The sequence below is a fragment of the Suncus etruscus genome, chromosome 6 (assembly GCF_024139225.1).
Source record: "Suncus etruscus isolate mSunEtr1 chromosome 6, mSunEtr1.pri.cur, whole genome shotgun sequence".
In the NCBI taxonomy this organism is placed as follows: Eukaryota; Metazoa; Chordata; class Mammalia; order Eulipotyphla; family Soricidae; genus Suncus; species Suncus etruscus.
Genome location: NC_064853.1, coordinates 77,225,729 through 77,246,465, shown reverse-complemented (window position 1 = coordinate 77,246,465; position 20,737 = coordinate 77,225,729). Strand labels below are relative to the sequence as shown.

Below are 20,737 nucleotides of genomic sequence, written 5' to 3'. Positions count from 1 at the left end.
TTATGTTACAGATTTCAGTGTTATTTATTCAAATTTGGTTTTATCTTAATTTAAAATAAGGTAAATATGTAAAGTAAATTATGTTAAAAATAAAAAAATTCACAACGCTTAAGATAAAACACTTGATTGTCCTGTTTTTCATTTTGCAAATGGTGAACATAAGGTACTTAATTTTTTTTTTCTACGAAAGAATTGTTTCTCATGGCTGGAGAGAGAGCACAGCATTTGCCTTGCACACAGCTGATCCAGGATGGATGGTGGTTCAAATCCTGGCATCCCAAATGGTCCCCTGTGCCGGCCAGGAATGATTTCTGAGTGCAGAGCCAGAAGTACCCTTGAGCAATGCCAGGTGTGACCCCAAAACAAAAACAAAAAAGAATCATCTTTCAATAGTACTTCTATTATTAGCTCAGCCATAGACATAATTTTGATTTTCAAATTGCTATATGCCATTGTTAGAGATTCTACTTTGATTAAGTTATCCTTATAGTGAAAAAGTGTCTAGCTACCTCTTTTTCTCTCATAGTTTTATATATCTGGCATTCAAAATTTATATTCAAGGCATCAGTTTCTTCCTATTCTAAACATAGATAATCTTACCTGTTATATAGTTCCTTTAGGTGTTCAAATTTCATTTTTTCACTAAAACATCAAGATTACTCGTCCATTTGGAAGTGCTTTTAATTATTAATCTATTTAAAAGTAAAATAGCTGGGGCTGGAGAGATAGCATGTAGGTAAGGCGTTTGCCTTGCATGTAGGAGGACAGTGGTTCGATCCCAGCATCTCATAGTCCCCCGAGCCTGTCTGGAGCAATTTCTTAGAGTGACCCATGAGCGTTGCTGGATGTGAGCGTTGCTGGATGTCCCTACCCCCAAATGAAATAATTATAATCACTGCTGAATTGTATCTTGTGTTAGATTCTTTAAGTTTAGCTTTTATCTGCTTGCTTCTGCTTATGTATTATTGCTATAAAGAGAAAAAGTATGCTTATTGCTTCTACACAGAAACTGACTTCATCAGAATTAGAAAATAATAATTTACTCCACTAGGACCACTAACTCTGATTTATAGTTTAGTTCAGTTCACATTTTCAAAGCTCTCCTAGCTTTGCTTTTGGTATTTGGGATGCAAAATTGACAGCAATGAAAATTCTGCTTAAATATTCATTAAATTATAAACCAAAATATAGTGATGTAGGGGAACTTAGGGATAAAGGAGAAAGGTTTTAATTGAAGGACTTCCAAAGAGTTAAAGCATAAGTTAGCTATGTTTTGATTTCAAGTATATCACAGAAATTAAACAAAATAAATGAAGGACTTTATAGAAATAACAAGTTAGGGGGCCAGAGTGGTGGCGCAGCAGTAGGGCATTTGCCTTATATGCATGTGACCTAGGTTGGATCAACCCACGATTTGATCCCCGATGTCCCATAGAGTACCCCAAGCCAGGAGCAATTTATGAGCGTGTAGCCAGGAGTAACCCCTGAGCATCACCGGGTGTGGCCCAGAGAACAAAAAAGGAAAAAGAAAAAGAAAAGAAATAAAAAGAAAAATACCAATTTAAAACAAAGAAAATGAATTTGGAAGCAGGGTGGATGAACACTACAAGATAGGAGGGAAGCTATGCAGATTTAGTCTTGTAGAGTGCAGTCAGCTATTTCTAGGAATTGAGCTGTGTGAGTGAATGACTAAGGCTGAAGAAAGATCTTACTTTCCAGTATTTTCACAATTTACAAATTAATATATAGATATTAGTGTATATCTTAATATATACATATATAAAATTTATATTCTGTTTTAATAATTCAGAGGTAGGACCATAAATTTAATATGTGTGATTAATGCAGCCAAGTGATGTTGATGTGACTGGTGCCTCTATTTTTGACTTTGGTCAACTGGTCTGAGAATTCTGCCTTTGCTTTATGAGAAATTGAGTGATTATAATTAAACTTTCATATTAAGAAAACCTTATATAAGTGATAAAAGAGGATATACAATGATCATAAGGTTGCTGAGGAAAAGAATTAATGAACCCTTACTGGAGAATGAAGAGAGATGGGTGTAAGAAGTATGTTGAAAGTAGAATCAAGTTGATGGTTATTAATTTAATCTGGAAGACAAATGCTAAGGAAGATAATTTGCTAAGTTTCTAGATTGAGAAAATTTCCAATAAGTGATGTTTACTGAATTTGGGAGTAAAATCATGTTCATTTTCTTGCGTCTGGTGGCCAATAGAAAATATGCCTCCTGAGCAGTCAAAATAAACTGGTAGGCCTGGCAAACACATATAAGGGCCTTGTAGGATAAGCTAATTTTGTCAAGAGCCTGTTTGTTGCATTCTTTGATAAGGCCTGGTATAATAAAAAGGGGTGAAATGAAACATCAGTTGTTTCTTGGCTATATGTAGCCTCTTAATTGTTAAACAGTGAAAAGAGGGGCAGTTGATGTGATTAGTTTTCTATAATTTTTTTGTTTGTTTGTTTTGTGCCATATCCAATGGTGCTAAGGACTTCTGTCTCCTTTGCACTTGGGTATCAGGAGGCTATATATGGTGTTGGGGTTGAAACTGGGTTGGTTGCTTTTAAAGCAAGCCACTTATGTGCTGCACTATTGCTTTGATCCCTAGTTTTTAGTTTAGAGGGATCATTCTAAATTGATGAGTAGGATGAAATGGAGAGAGACAATGTGGGAATTAAATTTCAGTTCACAATATATACCACAGGTGACTCACCTGAATGTCTCATTGGATGAGGTAGCTCACACTTAGATGTCCTATCTGACAGGGTATACCAACAGAAATAAAAATTGTTACTAAAATAATTGTGCTTTCATTCACCTCTATCCAACAAACAAAGCACTCTCAATAAAGTTGCCAGATGGAAAGAAACAAATTGCAGTGCTTATGACAGTTTGTTATGGTAGTTGTTTAAGTCCAAAAAACTAAATTCCATATTCAGATTTAGTAAGGGATCAGGCAAGTTAGATGAATATGGAATTGGGAATGGTATGGTTCTTAGACATAGATGCTATGGTAAAGGAAATACACCTATATATTTCCACCAATGAATTCTATTCACACAGTGAGGTATCATAATACTAAAAAAACACTCCCTAAAATTGTTATCTGCTGAAACTAAACTAATGGTAGTGATGATAGAAATAAAAGTAAAAATATGGGGGCCAGAGAGATAGCATGGAGGTAGGGTGTTTGCCTTGCATGCAGGAGGATAGTGGTTTGAATCCCAGCATCCCATATGGTCCCCGAGCCTGCCAGGAGCGATTTCTTTTCTTTTTTTGTTGTCTCCCAATTCACAATACAGACCAGGTAAAGGGCCTGTGTTGAGGTTTATATGGGGCGCATTTACTGTACCTCCTCTTTCTAGACAGTCAGTGTAAAGAACACAGCCTGTGGTAAGAATCGGGAGGATAGAGCGATTTCTGAGTGTAGAACCAGGAGTAACCCCTAAGCGCTGTCAGGTGTGACCCAAAAACAAAAACAAAAACAAACAAACAAAAAAGGATACTTCTATTATCCACTCACAACAAAGGAATAGAGGAGTCATACATTTTTGCTCCAAATTGATCATTTAGATATGGGCATGTTAGATTTGAGATGCTAATGCATATCCAAATATATATGTATATTAATATTAATGGAGAGTAATGACCTAAACTTAAATAAAAATTAGAAGATTAACTCAGTACTATAAATGTCAAAAGATAATCTTGTGGTTTTTAACTATGCTACATGCAAAGAATCATCAGAAAATAATATTGTTCAGTTAAGACAGTTACAATAGGAAGTACAGGAACAAAATAAAAATCCTTCATGTGTGGTACAGAAGCTACCAGCAGCACATGTATCCATAGCATTTTTGATGGGTCCAGAAACCAGAACTGGATATAGGTTGATTAGGATTTGAGAAAACAGACAATTTAAATTTTTCAAAAGATTTCTTTTTCTCTGCCATCTATTTTTTTTAATTAATTTTTTTTTTTTTTGTGGGGACAAACCACTTTACTTAGGGATTATTCTATCTTTGAGCCTAGGATACATTCCTGGCAAGTCTCAGGGACATCTGGGGTTCCTGAGATTGAATGGAGGTCAGCTGTATATAAAAGTGAAACTCTATCCATATTTGAGTCCTGTAACCCATATGGTCCCTTGAGCCTACCAGAAGTAATACTTGATCACAGAGCCAGGAGTAAGCCCCGAGCACTTCTGGATGTGGCCTAAAACAAATGCCCATATCCTCCATTACCCTACAAAAATTGCAGGTATTCAAGCTTGGAAAAATACTTTCCTTTAAGTACTTAAAATTCAGTTTATATGGATGTTTTAGCGTCATTCCCCCACTTTGTGGCATGTTATTCATAGTCTTTATAATGCTGCCCTCTTGTGGTAGCTTTAAAAAGTGCTTTAGTTGTTGAAAAGTCAATTCTATCTTTTGACTTTACCGATTACATGATTTCATACCCATTTTTTTACTCTACAGTTGATGGATATATGAATGAAGGTTTAAGTGTGGGGGTGGGGTTGGGAGTATTTGACTTTCCTAAAATATCATTAGTCTTGTACCCCAATACATTACTTCATCTCCTTTCTTTCTGCTGGTCAGTTGGTCAGCAGAGCAAGCTAGCTGTACATAGTTCTAAGAGTAAGAGTGCCTTTTTGTTACATCTGACATTTAATGATAATTTAATGATAATTAAATGTAGGCCAATTCAATTTTTTATCTGATGGCTAGTGTTCAGTGTAATTGTTTCTCCTCCTACTGTTCTCACCTCTGTTGTTAGAAAGCATATTGATCTATTGAAATGGATTATTTCTTATTCACATTCTGGAATTTAATTTTTATTGTTATTTTTACTCATAGATATTTTTGGTCTTCAGTCCACATCTGAAAGTGCTCTGAGATTATTTCTGACTCTGTAAGTGGGAATCTCTCCTGAGGTGCTTGGATATTAGAGTCAGCTATATGCAAAACAAGAAATCTTGATCCATGTATAGTCTCTCTGTCACCTTTGTAATTTTTAGAATCCAGGGATCATGTTTAATGTGGGTATACTTGTATTTTACACAGTTCAGTATAGAATGCATATTTGGTGATTGAATAAATAACTGGATAAATTAATACCATTAATTTAATTTTATTTTTTGGGCCAAACTTGGTGGTGTTCATGACCTACTTCTGACTTAAGTTTTGATATATTGATGATTTATAGTGGTTTGGTTCAGTTGAAAATGTTGTTCCCAAATCTAGTATTATCTTCCTTGTATTAAAATGTTTTTATTACCATTTTTATATCTCCTGATTTATTTTCCAACATGTAATTATATTGAGATAAGTATTTCATACATAAATGGAAGTTTTCAATTTTCTTTCAACTCTAATTGAAAAATAAATATTAATCTAAATTGCCACTTACGGGTTTTACTTTTTAAGAATATAATATTCTCATTAGTTTTTGGTTTTTGGGCCACACCCAGTGCTGTGCAGGGGTTACTCTTGTCTATGCACTCAGAAATCGCTCCTGGCTTGGGGGACCATATGGGACGCTGGGGGATTGAACCACAGTTCTAGGTCAGCCGTGTGCAAAGTAAATGCCCTACTGCTGCACCACTGCTCTATCCCCTTTTTATAATTTTTTAAGTGAAAGATTTTGTTACCCTAAATGTGCTTCTGATTATAGCTTGGACAAGTTCCTTCTTTATATAAATGTCATTAAAATTTATTTGATACTATTTTTAATATCTTTCTTTAAACACCTTGATTACAAACATGATTATGGTTGGGTTTCAGTCATGTAAAGAACACCCTCTTTCACCAGTGCAACATTTCCATCCCCAATTTCCCAAATCTCCCTCCTCCCCTCCTCCCCACCCCACCACCGCCACCACTGCCTGTACTCAAGACAGGCTTTCTACTTCTCTCATTCATTCTCATTGTTAGGATAGTTCTCAATATAGTTATTTCTCTAACTACACCCATCACTCTTTGTGGTGAGCTTCATGAAGTGAGCTGGAACTTCCAGCTCTCCTCTCTTTTGTCACTGAAAATTATTGCAAGAATGTCTTTCATTTTTCTTAAAACCCATAGATGAGTGAGACTTAGGCATATAACATTCCATCACCAGTGTTCTCATAATCTATCCGCACACTTGCCACCTTGACAGGCATATTACAAAGTTTGGTGGTTGCAGTGTATCTCGTGTATTTTTGTTTGCTTGTTTATTTGGTTTTGGGCCATACCCGGTGACGCTCAGGGGTTACTCCTGGCTATGCTCTCAGAAATTGCTCCTGGCTTGGGCGACCATATGGGAAGCTTCGGATTGAACCCAGGTCTATCCTGGGTCAGCTGTGTGCAAGGCAAATACCCTACCATTGTGCTAATGCTCTGGCCCCTTATATCATGTTTTGTAGTGCTGAGTGTGTGCTTTGGATTTATAGCTATACCATTCTCTCACACCATCACTCTAAAGTCGTGACCCTAGTTCCTCTATTACTTCCCTTTATAGCATGGTATATATACCATTTGTGTATATTGTACATCTTTATAATCCATTCATCTAAGGTTGATTCTATAACTTAGTTCTTGTGCTAAGTGTAGCATTGAATAATAATGAGTAGTATATGCTGCTTTGAAGGGATATTTTTAAGATCTGGTGATTAATACTCAAAGGTGGAATTGCTATATAAGATGGCAGCTCAATTTAAATTTTATTGAGGACTTCCCATACAGTTTTCTACAGAGGCTGAACCAGCAACATTTCCAACAGCATGGATAAAAGTTTTTCTTTCACCACAGCCTGCCAGCACAGATTGTTCCTACCATTTTTGATATGTTTCATTCTCAATGGTGTGTAATGATATCTCATTGCTGTATGATTTGGATTTTCCTAATGATAAGTGATAGTGAGCATGTTTTCTTGTGTCTATTGGTGATCCACTTATTTTGTTCTGATAGGTGACTGTTAATTTGCTCTTCCCATTTTTAGATAGAGTTTTTGAATTTTGTTGTTGATCTCCAGTTGGACTCAGTTTTTTTTAGTTGGAGCCCCATACAGTTTTCCACAGAGGCTGAACCAGCAACATTTCCAACAGCATGGATAAAAGTTTTTCTTTCACCACAGCCTGCCAGCACAGATTGTTCCTACCATTTTTGATATGTTTCATTCTCAGTAGTGTATGATGATATCTCATTGCTGTATGATTTGGATTTTTCTAATGATAAGTGATAGTGAGCACGTTTTCTTGTGCTTATTGGTGATCCACTTATTTGTGACTTAATTTGTTCTTCCTATTTTTAGATAGAGTTTTTGAATTTTGTTGTTGATCTCCAGTCGGACTCAGTTTTTTTAGTTGGATCTCAAGGTTTTTGATCCACTTTGAGTTGACTTTTGTATCAAGTATGTCCGGTGGATCAAGCTTTTAATTTCTTAAATGTCATTATGTTGTTACCCAGTTTTTCCAGGACTATTTGTTGAATTAGCTATCTTTATTCCATTGCATATTCTCAGCAACTTTATCAAAAATTAACTATACAGACTGTTCACTGAGAATCGTCCCTTATGCAGATTCATCACTTAATTTTATTGTGAGGCCAAAGGAGGATCTCAGGTTCCAGAAACAAATTTGGAAATAGAAAGCTCTCACCATGAGAGTCTTAAGACTTAGGAGCCAAACATTCATTTCCCGACCTCTCCCTTGTGTCTAATTCCAGAGTCAATGGAATTTCTAGAGACACCAAATAAAATATCTCTGGTAAATAGAGTCTGTTTGGTAATAAATATCCATAAGACTGTGAGACCTTAGGAAGAAGACATTCCATACTTTCCTATTATTCACCTTTCCCACATATACTTCCAGAATCCTCTTTTTTTTAAAACCAAAGAATAAATATGAGGTAGAGGCTATACCCATATGCATAGATTCACAGCATACTTGGAGGCCAAGGCTTGGAGGAAGAATGCACAGACCAGAAGCAGAACTGGTGGGCATGCCAAAAATGAATGGATTTTTTTTTTTTTTTTTTTGGTTTTTGGGCCACACCCGGTAACGCTCAGGGGTTACTCCTGGCTATGTGCTCAGAAGTTGCTCCTGGCTTGGGGGACCATATGGGACACCGGGGGATCGAACCGCGGTCCGTCCAAGGCTAGCGCAGGCAAGGCAGGCACCTTACCTTTAGCGCCACCGCCCGGCCCCCAAATGAATGGATTTTTATCCACCCTTCTGCAGGTAGAGGCCACATCTAAAGTCCTCCCAAGCAGGTGGCCACTCACATGGCCACAAGATAATCTCTCACCCACATAAAATCTTCTGAGACTTTCCCCCTCTGGGGAAGACATAGAAAGAAGCACCTTGTGACTACGAAAGGGACCATGGTAAAGGAATGCAAAAATCCCACTATGCTTTATGAGTAAAAACTTCACCTTGCACATCCAATTAATAGGAATCCCCTATTCTGAAATAGAGTTCAGAGTGGAAGTGCTTAGGATGTTCAAGGAGCTCAAAGAGACAATGGAACATGCTACCATTAAAAACAGGAAGATATGAGAGCAGAAATAAAAAACATACAGAAATATCAGAAGTGAAAAATCTTGGTAGGTGAAATGAAAATTTCATTAGAAGGCATCAGCAGCAGAGTAACACCTTCTGAGGACTCAATCAAGTGAACTTGAAGGTTTTTCAGAAAACCTGTAGACAGCAAGATGGGAAAAAACCCTCAGTCATGAAGAGATGACAAGAGAATTTTAGGATAAATTCAAGAGAAACAACATAAGAATCATTGGTATTCCAGAGAGCCAGAAAGGAAACTCCTTTGAAGAAGCAAAAAGACATCATTGCTCAGAAGTTACCAGAGTTAGAGACGTGTGCACCGAAGTGCTGGATTCTCAAGGAGTACCAGCTAAAAGAGACCCAAATAAAAACACTAATCACACTATGAAAACCATAGTAATGGAATACTGAAAACAGCATTTTTTTAAAAAAAGAGGAAATATATATAAAAGAGCATCCTTCAGATTTATAGCTGTTTTACCAAAGAAAATCGTCCAGGCCCAGTGACAGTGGTGGGACATAGTGAAAAAACTCAATGAAATCTACACTCCACCAAGAATACGTTACCCAGCTAGACTCAGATTTCAAGGAATAATATACAGCTTCATAGATAAACAACATCTCAGGAACTTCAGAAATGGTAAATGACCTTTAAGAGAAGAATTAAAAAGCAGATGTTTTAAGACAAGAATTGCTAGTGGAACCCAGGACTCCAAAATGAGGATCTGGTGAGACACAGGCCTGGAAGCAAACTTTGATACAGGAAGTGATCCACCCAGTAAAAAGGAACAAGAATGGATTCAGAAATCCAGCACAGAATTCAACCATCCAAGCTTTCTGCTCCTAAGAAGGAATGCAGCTTAGTGGAAGAAGACCAAAGAATTAGCCTCTGCCTTCCTCAGACCCCTGCTTTAATTGACAAATACCAGGCCACACCCTAGGGTGGGAGAGGAAAACTAAGTAGGGAATAATCTACTATTCTATCACCAGATCACATCCTAGGGTGGAGAACAAATATTGATTGATTAGGGTAGGACCAGTAACCAACATCTCCCCCTAATTGACTATAGAAAAACAAAATAATTCATATCCCATGATTCTAAGATAATGGTCTATGCCTTTAAAGATAAATATAAAGTTTGGCAATATTTTTATATAGGTACACAATATATAATATTTTGCATAGGCGCAGCAACAATTGGGAAAACATAAGGAAACTTTAGCCTAAAAACAAAGTATGAAGCATCCTGCCTTAGACCATCGGCAGGCTCCAGGAACACTAATTTGTCTTAATAGTTTTTCTTCAAGGTCCCAGGAAAGGTTCTCCTCAAACACAGTTTTCTCTGTAGGTTAGTGGGTTAGCCCATCCTGGGGCAAGTAAGTGTCATGACAGTTCCATTCATTCTTAGATGATCTTCAATCTTTCTAGGCCAGCCTGCCTTTATGGTCTCACTGTAACATCAGGGTCACTTAGGCTTTGCCAATGTAAAGATGGACAGGTCAAATAAAAATGATGAGCTGGGAGATGGCCTTGGGCCTCTCATCCTCTATAGGAGTGTCCTGCTACAAGGGGATATGCCCCATCTCTCTTCAGGGTTAGGAGAAACTCCAATTTCTAGAACTATTCTAGAGATTGAGAGGAGAGACCAGACTGTGGCCAGTTGGTGTAAATTCAAGGTTTGTACTGGTAGATGGTCGATTCCTGTAGTAAGAGATCTTCATCCCTAATGGATAATAACTCTTAGTTTCTAATATTTTCTGACTTTAATGGGCCCATGCAAAAGGAATGGTGCCAGAGGATACTATTGCAGCCTAAGGGGAAGATAATAAACCAACAAAGAATAACCCCACAAATATATCACACTTCCATTGAAAGATGACATAAAACTCCAGGACAGTAATTTTAGTGTCAGTGGACTAACACAAATTAAGAGACATAGAATGACAGGAAGGATTAAAAAATTGAGCCCAAAATTCTGTTGTCTACAAGAAACACATGAATAGAGCAAATACAGACTCAAAGTTAATGATTGGATGACATTCTTTAAGCAAACAACCTCCTCAAAATGATGACATAGCCATCAGGCTAAAAAGATTATGAGACAGCAAAGGTAATTTATTGATCAAAGGACATGTACACCATAACACTCATAAACATATATGCACCTAATGAGAGACCAGAAAAGTTCTTAAAAGAACTGCTAATAGACTTGAAGAAGACACGGATAGCAACACAACAGTAGCAAAAGACTTCAACACTGCTCTGTCACCTCTTGATAGATGAACTAGACTAAAACTTAATAAATACTTGCTTTGAAGGAAGAAATGGAACAGAGGGGCTTTGTGTGTGTATATATATACATACATATATGTGTGTGTTTGTGATCTGCAACAGACCTTGACTTCTTTCTTTCTATCGGATACCCTTGATATCTTTTTCTTGCCTAATAGCTATGGCAAGTTCTTTCAGTACTATGTTGAATGTGAGTGCTTAGAGCATTGTCTTATGCCAGATCTTAGAGAAATAGCTTTTGTTTTTTTGCATTGAGTATAATATTTGCCATAGGCATGCTGTAAATGGCCTTTACTATATTGCAGAAAGTTTCTTCAATTCTCACTTTCTGGAGAATTTTTATCATGAATAAATGTTGGACCTTGTTGAATGCATTCTCTGCATATGCTGATATGATCATGATTTTTATTTTTGTTTGCTGATATGATGTATTATAATGATTGACTTGTATATATTAAACTCTGCTTGCATTTCTGGAATGCATTACATATCATGGGATTAAATGTCATCTTTTGTTAGGAGTTTGGTGTGTTTGTTGGGTCTACCTTTCCTTAACATGGACAATTCAGCTTTTTTAAAATTGGTTTCGAGTTTGTAATTGGTTTGTAATTGGGTTTCAGTCATAAAAAAGAACACCCCCCCTTCAAAAATTCTGACTGTTGTTAATTCATGAAGCTGTGTATCCTTCGTTCAAATTTGAATTAAAGTCTGGTTTGGTGAAGTATTCTTGGTGAAGCTTTCATTTTGAGTTTTTATTTATTTATTTATTTTTCAGAAACAATAATTTACCTTTGTTTATTCAGCTTGAAAACTTTAATTTTCAGTTATTTTTCTTTTTCTTTTTTTGTGACCAAAGAGTGAATAATTCACAGTAGTATTAAGGTACATAGTGGCAATGAATCAGGGCCATTCCCACCACCAGGGTTGTTCTCCTTCCAACCCTTTTTCCAGCATGTGTCCCATATCAATTTGTCCCCACCCCCCCAACCCGGAGTGCTAGTGAAACTATTCCCCTCTTTGTATAGCTTGTTGTAGATAGGGTATCGATTCTGTTGTTGACTTTAGGTTTGATGTTTAAGTTAGATCATTTTTTAATTCCACTCAGCATTCATATGGCTGTTTGGTCCTGGTACCGGACATTTTTATTTTCCCCCTCAATTTATGAGGCAGAACAAGATGATTCACTTTGTGTGCTTCTGCTGGAAGAAACAAAGAAAAGATAGCTATCAAAAAAATAAATAAAAAGCACCCAGCAGTGAAAGAATCACCAAATAATAACCACAAGAGTGAAAAAGAAGGAAAATAAAAAGAAGAAAAAAGTGAAGTGAAAAAGAAGAGAAAAAAAGGAGTGCTGGTGTGGCAAGGTTTTGTGCCCCTCTTTCTTTCTTTTTTTCTTTATTTTTTCTTTTTCTTTCTTTCTTTCTTTCTTTCTTTCTTTCTTTCTTTCTTTCTTTCTTTCTTTCTTTCTTTCTTTCTTTCTTTCTTTCTTTCTTTCTTTCTTTCTTTCTTTCTCTTTCTTTCTTTCTTCTTCCTTCCTTCCTTCCTTCCTTCCTTCCTTCCTTCCTTCCTTCCTTCCTTCCTTCCTTCCTTCCTTCCTTCCTTCCTTCCTTCCTCCCTTCCTTCCTCCCTCCCTCCCTCCCTCCCTCCCTCCCTCCCTCCTTCCTTCCTCCCTCCCTCCCTCCCTCCCTCCCTCCCTCCCTCCCTCCCTCCCTCCCTCCCTCCCTCCCTCCCTCCTCCCTTCCTTCCTTCCTCCCTCCCTTCCTTCCCTCCCTCCCTCCCTCCTTCCTTCCCTCCTTCCTTCCCTCCTTCCTTCCCTCCTTCCTTCCTTCCTTCCTTCCTTCCTTCCTTCCTTCCTTCCTTCCTTCCTTCCTTCCTTCCTTCCTTCCTTCCTTCCTTCCTTCCTTCCTTTCCTCCTTCCTTCCTTCCCTCCTTCCCTCCTTCCCTCCTTCCCTCCCTCCCTCCCTCCCTCTCTCCCTCCCTTACTCCCTTCCTCCCTCCCTCCCTTCCTTCCTTCCTTCTTCCTTTTTTTTGCATAGGCACATTAAGTAATAGGGAAATAAGAAAGGGAATTCCCTTGACCTAAGAGATTCAGGGTTTCTCCGCCCTTGAAGCATACTGTCATGGGAACAACTACTGGCTCCGTACATTCATGGGAACGACTACTGGCTTCATACATGTTCATTACTACACCCCAAGGTCTTTGTGGTTCCAGGACACTTTCTGCTCAGTTGTAGATGATAAAATCAGGCTTCTATATCTAGAGATCTTGGTATTTGCACAGGTCATAGGACAAAGTCTAGGATAGAATCTTCACAGTTCTAGAAGTTCTGTTCCATCATTGTTGTTGTAATCAGTCTTCTGTAATGAGTGATCTTGGTTTTTGCTCAGATCCTAGGCTTCGGCCTAGGATAAAGTCTTCCTTATGGTTCCAAAAGTTCTCTTCAGTCTCCTTTATCAAAAATCAACATATTATATACCTGGGTATATATCTCTGTATATTCAATTTGATTATACTGATCTATATACCATGATACTATAATTGCTACACTTTATAGCACGGTTTAAAGTTTTAATTAATAGAAGTGATGCACTACAAACTTGCACTGTGAAGGGGTATCATTCATATCACTTTTCCTTCTTTAATTCCCAATTCTTATTCAAAGTGATAATTTCCAATGCCATCTTCTATTAAATAGTTTCCAAGTATTATTGTTATAATGGTGCCTTAAGAAAGATTGGGCAAGTGCGTTGGTGTTAGAAGGTTTTCCACTTTCAAAGTTCTTCATCACTGATGGAGGTGGACTTTGCTGAATAAAGGTTTCAGGGTTTTATAGTGGTTGGAGCTTTTTAGGATAAGCACAGTTTTCATGTCTAGAGTACTAAGCAATGTTGTAGTGAGGACTCTAAGATGTGGCTACTCTATGTAGTAGTGTTTGCTACATCTTAAGTATAGAGGTACCTTTCCTAAGAGCAACTGACAGTGAGGGCTTTATTTATTTATTTATTGAATTGATGAAGAATAATAAAGGAGAGAGGGAAAGGAGAAAGAGAGAGAGAGACAAAGAAAAAGGAAGTAGTAATTTGCAAAAATGTGGTCGAAGAATGGGACCTGTAACATAAGTTTGTAGTGTGTCATTGACTGTTCCAGTGGTCTGAATGATTATATGCTTTGGGTCCTGATAGAAGACATGAACAAAATGAAATGGGTAAATTAGAGTATTTCATTGAGACATTGTCATAATGGCACTGTATATGGTATCCAGTATGATTAAACACCAAGGTTTAAAGTTAGGGTATCCACCCTTTGTTTCCAAGGACCACTGTGGACAAAGAAGCTGAAGGGTTATTTTATACCTGGTAAAATTAAGATATTAGAACTTATTGTTAGTAATCACTACAGCTGGAGTCCCACCTTCCAAGAATATTCTGTACCTGGTTCTGTGGATAAATATATTAGGACATTATTTTAGACCTTTGTAGTTAGAGGTTGATTGCATACCTGTTCATTTTAAACCACGGTTTTTGTTGTTGCTGGTTTCTTTAATTATAATGGATAGTTGTGGCCTTGTGTTGCCCCCCTTTCACTTCATTTGAACACTTCCCCTTGTTATATTTTTGATGTGTACACCATTCTCACTGGTGTCAGGTAGTACCTTATTGTTGTCTTAAATTGGATACCCTAATGATGAGTGATGGTAAACATGTTTACATGTTTCTCTTGGCCATATGTCGGTCTTCCTGGGAAAAGTGTCTATTCATTTCTTCTTCCCATTTTTCTATGGCTTTATTAGGTATTGTGGAGCTCACCTTTCTGGGTGCTTTGTATATCAAAGATATCAACCCTTTATCTGATGTGTTGAGTGTGAAATTTTTTTCCATTCTGTTAGCTGTTTTTTAGGCTTTTTTTTTTTTTTAATGATTTTTACTGTGACCAAAGTGAATTACAGATCTTTCACAGTAATATTTTAGGTACATAGTGACAATAAATCAGGGGAATTCCCACCACTAGTGTTGTCCTCCCTCCACCCCTGTTCCCAGCCTGCATCCCATATCCTTCTCATCTGCCGTCCGGGCTGCTAATATAATTGGTCCCCTCTGTGTCTAGCTTGTTGTAGATTGGGTATCGATTCTATTGTTGTTGGCTTTAGATTTGGTGTTTAAGTCTGATCATTTTTTTAATTTTTACTCAATAGTTCATACAACTATTTGGTCTTGGTACCATCCATTTTTCCCCTCAATATATCCCCTCAGAACAAGATGGTTCAGGTTATGTGGTTCTGCTTGAAAAGAAAAAAAAATAGAAAGGAAAAAGTAAAGGAAAAACAAAACAAACAACAAACAAAAAACAAAACAAAAAAGCAAATAAACAAAAAATTGGATGAGTGGATAGGGTTGCTTTGCACGTGGCTGACTTGGGTTCTACTCCTGTACCAGATAGGGTTCCCTAAGCCCTGCCAGGAGCACTGCTGGGTGAACCCCCCCAAAACCAAAGAATAACAAAAGAGCCATTTAGGGATTAGAGATATAGTACATTGGTGTGGTGCTTGTCTTGCACATGGCGGACTCAAGTTCACTCTTTGCCACCATATTTGATCTCCTGAACTACTAGGAGTTATCCCTGAATACATAGCCAGAAGTAAGTAAACCCTAAACATATCAGGAATAAGGAAAGCCTAAATATAGCCCAGGGTTTCACTCCAAGTTCCAAATAAAAAGTAAAAATTAATAGAAAGCATCTAGATGGGTCTGAATGAACTATGATGAATGGTTATGACTTTTATGGCTATTATAACATGGTATTATTTCAGTTAAAGAACTTTCTTAAGCTGCCTTCAACTTGTGATATTTTAGTTAGGCTCGATTCTGGATTCTTCTAGAAGTCAAACTTTTGAATATGCTTATTCCCATTACATTAAAATCATTTGTATAAATTTAGATAGAGTCTGTCTACTTTGATAAACATTGAAAAAGTTAGACATCTAAGACTTTGGAATGTGATATTTGAACAGGATATAGTAAAATCAGATATCAATATTTAAGAAAAGTCAAAAGCTTATAAAGTTCTCTTGTAGAAAAATGAATTAATACCTAGTTTATTGTTTCTAAGCCTTACAGAAGTGTAAGAAAATTTACTGGCAAGTTTAAGAACTTAAATATACCTTGGCAACTTTGTAAAGAGAGGAATTCACCAAAATCTATAGCTATTACTGGTAAATCTGATAGTACGTTCTTGGCAGCGCTTCTTAGGCTCAACTTTAAAAAATTTAATCAGAGATTCTTTATGAAAAATTCCAGCAAATCAACTTCAAAAGATCTAAGTGATTAAAGGCTATCCTTGCTGTACTTTTGTAAATAGGCCAAGTCTAATGAGACTGGACTGTTTTGTAAACAGGATATGAAAGGAGGGATGACTATAAATACAAGTTTCAATTGGAATGTAGTAGAATGCAGGCTCGTTGGTTATTAACGTGTAGTCTTATTAATTGTTTTGAACTTTTTTCAATTATTTACAGTTTTTTCTAATAACTGACTTTTGGATTTCAGAATAATGTTTTTCAATTTCCTTCATGTTCCCTGATTTAATGTCATTGAGAATTAAAGCTGTCTTTTTCCTTATGCCTTTTGAGTTGAAGATACACATTAAAGAAAACACCCAAAGATCATTTATAGATGGCATTTATGCTTGCTGTTTTGTGGGTCATTCAGAAAGTTTACTGGAACACATGAGACCATCACAAGGACTTCCAAACTGCAAAGATGCGTCAAGTGCAACCTCTAGATAGTTTCTCAATTGTCTTTCAGACTAAGGCATGTAATATATTGTTTGCTTCAATAATTATTCTATGTTTTTCTTTTACTAGAATTTTTTTATGTGCTTGGGTTCTTGTGCCTCGTGGCAGATATTTTTGACTACCAAGTATCATGGATGATTCAGCTAGTCTTTAATGAACAAAAGATAACATCAGAAATTAATCTAATATTATTTCAAGGAAAGAAGAATAATTATTTTGGGAGAAAGAAGAAAATATCTTGTTTCCTTGAATAGACAGAGAAACTCACAAACTTTGGTCAGGTTCTTCCAAGTCCTTTTTGACCAGGTTCAGTCTTTGACAGAATTGCATAGGTCCATTGGAACTTGAATCCTGCTGAGCCACTGGTAAATCTTCATCTTTGATTTAATTTTCAGTATCTGGGCAAGTCAGCATCTCTTCTTTTTTTTTTTTTTTGCCACACCCGTTTGATTCTCAGGGGTTACTCCTGGCTAAGCGCTCAGAAAATGCCCCTGGCTTGGGGGGACCATATGGGATGCCGGAGGATCGAACCACAGTCCTTCCTTGGCTAGCGCTTGCAAGGCAGACACCTGACCTCTAGTGCCACCTTGACGGCCCCAGCATCTCTTCTTAACCCCACTTCCCTGGCTCATCATTTTCAGTAATAATCTCAAATCTGTTTAGCCAAAGTGTCCCTTTTGGTTTACCTAATACCTTAGTAATTTATTTTTTAATCCATCAACTCTCTATTAGTTGGCTAAAATCCCTGATTTTTTTTCTATATTGAGAGTTGAATATAATTTTATACTTTTTTACTTTTATTTATTATTATTTAATAAAAGCTACATTATCACTGTCTACATATGATTTCTTTCCCCTCCTGACATTAGTGTAAGAATAGTTATTATCACATGTTTATACTGAAAAATATTTCAGCTTAATTGGATAAGGACAGTCATGTATAAAATGTGAACAACTGCTTTGTGTAAATATAAATTATCCATGTGGGAACAGTGGCAAGTTTCTGTTCTATTTATTACAAAAAACAAAAGGACATAAGAAAACGTTCATTGGAATCGGTATTGTGTGAAATCAATACCTATGATTTGCTACTCAAACAGAAGGGACCCCTAGTGGTAATTTTCATTATTGTACTTACAAAGATTAGTTGGTGAGAAACAGGTAATTTGATTTTGTTGTTGAAGACTAATAATTCTTTATGCTATTAAATTGTAGAATTTAGGTGCATTCATACATTTTTGTTATATCATTTAAGCTATTGGACCAAACAAGTATAACATTTGGGGCTTAGGAAAATTAATTCTTGTGCATTTTTAAAATGAAAGAAAATATTTACACATGGTGCTGATGAAGCTTATAAGATTGTTTTGAGTAAATTACATGAACTATGTATAGAAATACATTTGTTCAATATATTAAATTTAAATACTTAAGGCTAAGGACACATTCCACATAAATGCAGATTTGATTCTAATTTCTTCTAAGGAAACTAAATGGCAATATAAACAATTTAAACTTTTCAACACCATTCTTTAGCAGTTTATTTTTTAGAGAAACAAACAATCCTTTATGAATGTTGTATGTAAACTTACATATAAGTTATATTATGGCAACTACATATATTAAAAGTCACATTACTACAAATTAAATAATGCTTCAGAAGAAAATTGATATTTTTAGAGCTAAGTGCAACATGAGTCAAATTGATTTGCTTCACCTCATGCTCAACAATAGAAATACTGCTTTCATTTGTGATATACTTATTACAGGGTCTTGAGAAATAGTACAATATGTAAGGCTCTTGCCTTGTACATGCCTCACCTGAGTTCAGTCCCTGGCACCACAGATGGTACTTGACTCACCTCAGTAGTGAACTCTGAGCATACCTGGGATTGGCCCTCAAAACAAAACAAGACTAAATTATTTTTCTTACAAAATAATATATTAGAAATATTTCTTATAACTGGTTTCTGAATTCAGGATATACATGCATGCTGAAATGTTTTTCACCTTTGTAGAATTATTTGATGGTAGCTTATTATGCTAATGTAAGTGTAAGGCACTTAGGTTAATTGTCATAGAGTCAATCATTTGCACATGGAGGTATGGCTACAATAATTTATTTAAGGTCATATAGCTACTCTGTTTTTAGCTATTAAGCCATAGAGAAAGTGATTCTCTAAATATCTAGAGTTATTTGGCTTAATTTCCAGGTTTTAATTTTGAAAGCTTCTAAAATTTTTTTTGACAAGGTGGCAGGAATTGAGGTCTCCCAAATGCTACTAAGAGGGTCTAGGGACCACTATATTCTACCAAAAGAAGTGACAGTTCAGCGCTGAACCTGAGGCTATACCGTGTTGAGGATTGAACTTCTGTTAAATATATGCTAGGAGTGGGTTTTAACCACCTCTCTCCACTTTTTTAAATATCATTTTTCACATTATATTGCTCTTTGGTACTTACTATAATTTTGTCTTGCTGTTGTTGCTATAATATTACCACAATCATCAATGAATATATATTTTTTAGAATACTGAGAAGTTACCAGGAAGGGGATGTTCTGAAATGTGAGAAAAGAACGATTATATTCATAGCTACAGATGATTTCTTTAGCCATAGAGCTAAGACCTGGAATTCTTAGGGCTTTTTTTTTTTTTTAAATAGCCATTAAACTTCACTTTGGAAAAAAGAAAAGAATAGAAAAGAAATATCCCAAGTTATGTTATCATGTTGTCATGTCCACATACATTTCCTCCTTTTGATGTATTTTATAATTCATCAAACATACTATTTCAAGACAGAGCCTCTGTATCTTTTTCTTTTTCTTTTTTTTGCTTTATTCCTTTGGTGAAGCAAGATAGTTTTTTTTAAATATATATGGAGCAAGCGGTAAGGTGTCTGCTTTGCCCACACCAGCCTAGGACAGACTGTGGTTCGATCCCCTGGTGTCCCATATGGTCCCCCAAGCCAGGAACAATTTCTGAGCCCATAGCCAGAAGTAACCCCTGAGGGTCACTGCTCAGGGTAATATATATAATAAAATATAAAATATATAATTATATAATATATTTAATTAAGTTAAATATAATATATATTTAATATACTAAAATATATAATACATAATAAATTATATAATTACTTTATGTAAGCATTGTGGTTAAAAAATTATGCATGATTGTGTTTCAGCCTCACAGTGTACACTATACCAGTCATTTCCCACTACTGATGTTCTTAGTTTCCCTCTCATCCTCTTCTACCCTTCCCCCGCCTTTTACTTCTTAATCTTTCTCTTTTTGACACTGTGGTTTGCACTATTGCAAATGAAGTAGTATCGTGCATATCACTTTATCTTAGGGCTTTTTTTTTTTTTGCCAAACTATGAATTCCAAAGACCATTTATATGATTTATAATCTTCTTTTTTGTTTTTGTTCTTGTTTTTTGGGCCACACTCGGTGACGCTCAGGGGTTACTTCTGGCTATGAGCTCAGAAATTACTCCTGGCTTGGGGGACCATATGAGATGCAGGGGAGGGGGGATTGAATATCGGTCTGTGCAAGGCAAATGCCCTACCGCTGTGCCATCACTCTGGCCCATATGTTTTATAATCTTACAGCTGATAATCTCCCAAATGTCTTAGAATTGGAGGCTCATCAGAAAATATCATAGTGAATACATTTCATTCCTTGAAAGATTTGCACTGATCCTAAATACTAAATATATATATATATGTTATACTATATATACATATTGTATATATGGGCCGGAGAGATAGCACAGCGGTAGGGAATTTGCCTTGCATGCAGAAGGACAGTGATTTGAATCCTGGCATCCCATATGGTCCCCCAGCCTGCGGGGGGTGATTTCTGAGCATAGAACCAGGAGTAGCCCCTGAGTGCTGCTGGGTGTGACCCAAAAACAAAACCAAAATAAAACAAAAACATATTATATATAATATATTAGCTTCTCTGGATATGTAGTAGAAATTTTTATGCATAGCAATTTAATAAATTATAAAATATATTTTAAAACATTAATTTTATATAGCTTTGTTTAGCATTTCTATTTGTTTAAATTAAAAGAAAAATTAAAT

General features: G+C 36.3%; 1 protein-coding gene and 1 non-coding gene across 2 annotated transcripts in view; one reads left to right on the top strand and one right to left on the bottom strand.

The window, feature by feature from the left end:
- The window catches only part of MACROD2 (mono-ADP ribosylhydrolase 2), a 2,173,194-nt gene that overhangs the window by 60,163 nt on the left and 2,092,294 nt on the right, over positions 1 to 20,737 (top strand). The window lies entirely within an intron of this gene.
- On the bottom strand, positions 3,297 to 3,429 carry LOC126012612 (small nucleolar RNA SNORA51). Its single transcript, XR_007497063.1, has one exon. It is a non-coding gene; the product is annotated as a small nucleolar RNA SNORA51 (small nucleolar RNA).